This window comes from Chenopodium album, chromosome 9 (assembly GCF_948465745.1).
Source record: "Chenopodium album chromosome 9, dcCheAlbu1.1, whole genome shotgun sequence".
Lineage (NCBI taxonomy): Eukaryota > Viridiplantae > Streptophyta > Magnoliopsida > Caryophyllales > Amaranthaceae > Chenopodium > Chenopodium album.
In genome coordinates, this window is record NC_137842.1 from 25,462,377 (window position 1) to 25,467,205 (window position 4,829).

At 41.2% G+C, this 4,829-nt stretch overlaps 1 non-coding gene across 1 annotated transcript; it reads left to right on the top strand.

Moving 5' to 3' along the window:
• Positions 1-3,754: 3,754 nt before the first annotated feature.
• LOC145560923 (small nucleolar RNA R71) lies at positions 3,755-3,862 on the top strand. Its single transcript, XR_014093515.1, has one exon. It is a non-coding gene; the product is annotated as a small nucleolar RNA R71 (small nucleolar RNA).
• The last annotated feature ends 967 nt before the right edge of the window (positions 3,863-4,829 follow it).

The window sequence follows — 4,829 nt, forward strand, 5'->3', positions numbered from 1 at the left end:
CATGGTAGTGAGTGGTAATGCTCAAAAGATCCTTGAACTTCATGGTATGGAATACACTTCCGAAAAAGTCCATCTCCACATTTCTTGAATAGGTATAGGTCGTTCCAAAAGTACCTCTTCACTTCCTTGAAAAACTTCTTCTTTTGTTGACAAGAAAACTCCGGGGGAACGACTCCACAAGCAAGATAGTTAGCTATATCCTTATACCAAGGGGTAGAAGTTGACACCATAGCCATGAGAGCCTTGAATCCTACCTCATCATTAATCGATACATCCTCCTTGTTCTCAAAAGGTAGCCTAGACAAATGATCCGCTACATAGTTCTTCGCTCCCTTTTTGTCCCTCATTTCCATGTGAAAGTCTTGGAGAGACAGAACCCAACGGATCAAGCGAGGCTTTTCTTCTTTCTTGGTCATGAGATATCGCACCGCGATATGATCCATGTACACAATAACTTTTGAGCATATAAGATAGGACCGAAACTTATCGAATGCAAACACTACCGCTAGCATCTCTTTCTCCGTTGTTTTATAATTATTTTGAGCCTCATCGAGAGTCCTACTTGCATAATAGATGACACATGATTTCCCTTCTTTCTTTTTACCAAGAAAAACACCTACTGCAAAGTCACTAGCATCGCACATTAGCTCAAAAGGCAAACTCCAATCCGGAGCTTGCACAACGGGAGAAGAAATGAGAGCTTCCTTGAGCTTACGAAATGCCTCAAGGCAAGTCTCATTGAAGCTAAAAACAACCTCCTTTTTGAGTAATTTGGTCAAAGGTTTGGCGATTGATGAAAAACCTTTGATAAACCTCCGGTAAAAACCGGCATGCCCAAGAAAAGCTCGTACCCCCGTGATGGAAGTAGGAGGGGGCAACTTTTCAATCACCAAAACTTTGGCCGGATCAACCTCAATGCCATTTTTTGAAACCTTATGGCCGAGGACAATGCCCTCCTCGACCATAAAATGGCACTTTTCCCAATTTAAAACCAAACTCATCTGTTGACACCTTTTCAAAACTTTTTCAAGGTTAAAAAGACAAGTGTCAAAAGACGAGCCACCAACACTAAAATCATCCATGAAAACTTCAATTTCTTTTTCAAGCATTCAGAGAAAATGGAAGCCATGCATCTTTGAAAAGTAGAGGGAGCATTGCATAATCCGAATGGCATTCTTCGGTATGAAAATGTCCCATATGGACATGTGAAAGTAGTTTTCTCTTGATCACTTGGATGGATAGGGATTTGGAAAAATCCGGAGTACCCATCCAAGAAACAAAAGAAAGCATGGATAGAAAGCCTTTCAAGCATTTGGTCCATGAAAGGGAGAGGAAAATGACCTTTCTTGGTGTTTTTGTTCAATCACCTATAATCAATGTACATTCTCCACCCAGTCACTATCTAGGTGGAGATTTCCTCTCCCTTTTCATCCTTTATTATGGTCATTCCACCATTCTTTGGAACTACATGAACCGGGCTAACCCATTTGCTATCGGAGATAGCATAGATGATGCCCGCCTCACGTAGTTTCAAAATTTCTTTCTTCACAACTTCTTGAAGGTTGGGGTTCAACCTTCTTTGAGGTTCAATGGAGGTGGAATGATCATCTTCAAGATGAATACGATGCATGCATAAAGAAGAGCTAATACCTATGATATACCCTATCACGTTCTTATATTTTCTTAAAACATCAAGATGTTTTTCCAAATTAAGACCATATAGGGTAGCATAGACAATAATAGGGTATTTTCCCTCCTTATCAAGAAAATCATATTTCAAAGAAGGGGGAAGGGGCTTGAGTTCTACCTTGGGAGGAGGCTTAGAACTCTCCTCCAATTTCTCCTCCTTAGACAAAAGCTCGATCTCAACATGTTGTTCAACTTCCACCTTTGATGATTCCTCCATTACCATGACAAACTCCTTAACCTCTTGAGAGTGGAACTCTACTTTGCATGTAAGAGCTTCTATCACTGGATCTTGAGGTCTCATCATGAACCTCCCCAAGCGATCTAGCTCCTCATTCACAACATCAACTTTATAGCATTTTTCAACCATGGGGGTCTTGAGCAATTTAGAAAACTCAAAGACAATATTTTCATCGGCCATCTCACATGTGATGGTGTTGTTCTTGCAATTGATGACCGCCCCCAATGTTTTAAGAGATTCATGTCCCAAAATCAAAGGAGTGTTAACATCTTCCTCCATATCCATCACTACAAAGTCACAAGGCACGTAGATGTGTCCCACTTGAATTGGAACATCCTCAAGCTCTCCACAAGGGAATTTCACCGACCGATCGGCCAATTGAATTGTCTTCCTTGTAGGGATCATCTCTATATTGAATTTTTGAGCAATAGATAGAGGTATTAAACTAACACTTGCTCCAAGATCGGCTAAGGCGCCCTTAGCTTCCATGTTCCCAATTTTCACCGGCAAAGTGAAACTTCCCAGGTCTTTTTCCTTCTTGGTCATCTTATGTTTGACAAGAGCACTCACTTGATGTGGAAGGGTGATAAGCTCATCATTGAGCTTCCTCTTGTTGGTGACAATATCTTTAAGGAACTTGGAGTAAGATGGCATTTGTGTCACAACTTCAAGAAAAGGGAGGTTGATATGCAAATTCTTCATGACACTAAGAAATTTTGCAAAGTTGTCATTCAACTTCCTTTCCGCAAGCCGACCGGGAAAAGGAACCGGTCCATCAAGATTCCTAGCCTCACTAGGAATTTAAGTTGTCTTCTCATTGTCAAGCTTCTTCTTCTCCAAACCTCCTTCTATCTCATCACCCTTTTCTTTCTTACCTCCCTTGTTTTCATTCACACTCTCCTCTCCTCCCTTCTTTTCCTCACTATCCCCTTCATTTGGCCCTTCATAGGAAGTTCCCGACCTCAATGTGATCGCCTTTCATGTATTGGGTTTTGGGTTGTGAGATGGATTAGGTTGTGGATGTCCGAGTAAAGTAGATGGTGAATTGAAAGGAGTTCTCTCGGCCAATTGAGCTTGTTGTGAATCAACCATCTTGTTGTGAGCTCTTGTCTCTTTCATTTGTTGCCCAAAAGATTGCATTTGCGCATGCATGTCTTGGAGGAGTTGAGTTTGAGTTAGCACCGCTTGAGGTGCTTGTTCTTTATGATTTCTTTGAGGTGCTTGGGTATGATTGTTGTATTGGTTGTTCCTTGCGTAGCGTCCTCTTGGGTTTTGGGGTTGAGATGGAGGTGGATTTTGATATTGAGGGTTGGAGTTGTAGGAAGGTTGAGCTTGTTGGTTTCATTGTTGAGGTTGAGGTACAAACCCGAGATGTGGTTGTCTCCAAGCTACTCCACCGCCACTTCCTTTAAATCCCTCTTGCCTTGTGTTGTATGCCGCTACATGCTCGGGGCTTAAACCTCCATAATAAGATGTATCATGGTTCGTTCCTCCACAATTTTGACAAGAGAAAGAGTTAACTTGAGAGGAGCTTGCTCCACCGCTTGAACTTGCATTCACACTCGTGTTCAACTTGGAAAGCTCTTTTGTTAGTTGATAAATTTGATGTTGTAATTGATCAACTTTCTCTAATTCGTAAATACGACCTTTCTTTGGAGCATTTCTTCTTCGGCCCCCCCAAGAGTAATTCTTTGCTAACTCTTCTATTGTGGCTTCAACTTTATTTTCAGGGATTTTTATTAATTGACCACCCGCCCCCGCATCCAAATTGGCTCTTGACATGGGCTCCAATCCGTCGTAGAAAAACCGCATGAGCAACCCTTGATTGTACTCATGGTGGGGACATGTTTGTACCAACTCTTTGAATCTCTCCCATGCTTCACCAAGACTTTCATCGTCATCTTGCTAAAATGATGCGATTTTCCTTCTCATTTCGGTGGTCTTCTCCTCGAAGATAAATCGCTTCAAGAACACCTTTACCCCTTCCCTCCATGTTGTGAGAGTGTTAGGATTTACTTGCTTTAGCTATTTCATTACTCGTCCGGTGAGAGATTGTCGAAAAAGGTGCATACGAATGTAGTCTTGACTCACTTCATTGGTTTGCTTCATTGCGCAAAATTCAAGGAATCGGTCCAAATGTTCAATAGGGTCCTCACTTGCACTTCCGGATAATTGCTCCGATTGGACCATTCTAGTATATTGTGGATGGATTGAGAAGTTGGTTTTCGTGACGGGTAGCAAAATCCCTCCCGTGAGCTCATAATCCCCCGAATTTCCGAACTCACAAAACAAAACATCATTCTCTTGTCCCGCCATTGATCCGCTTGGTGAACTTGAAGAGTAAGTATCACTCTCACTATCAACTATATCACCAAAACCTACGGACTTGTCTCAAGGTTCGGTTGATCTCATGGTCAATTTGATGTGAGGGTGCTCCTTGAGACCTCCTAAGCATTCACCAAAGCTAAGAAAACAATTAGCAATGACAAGGATGATAAAACAAAAAAAAACAAAAAGAAAAGAAAGTAAAATGACTCTAACAAAAGCAAAAATAGACGCTAAACAAGCCTCTTCCCCGGAAACGGCGCCAAAATTTGATCAAGGGTTAGATAGGTAGTTAATCTACTACCCTAATCAAATTAATCATTTATAATACCTAAACCCACACTAAAATAGTTAGTGGCAAATAAAGGGTCGAACCACTAGGGAAGCACACTAATTCAACATCAATAATCAGTAATGCAAGAGCGAAAAGAGGATTGTTTTTGTTGGTTTTGTTGAGTAAGAACACTAAAACTACAAGTAAGCAAGAAAATGATGATTTAAATCAAGGGAAAATGACAATAGGGTTACGGGGGTGTCCAATATGATTAGAAAGAGGGGAATAATGGTGATTATCATG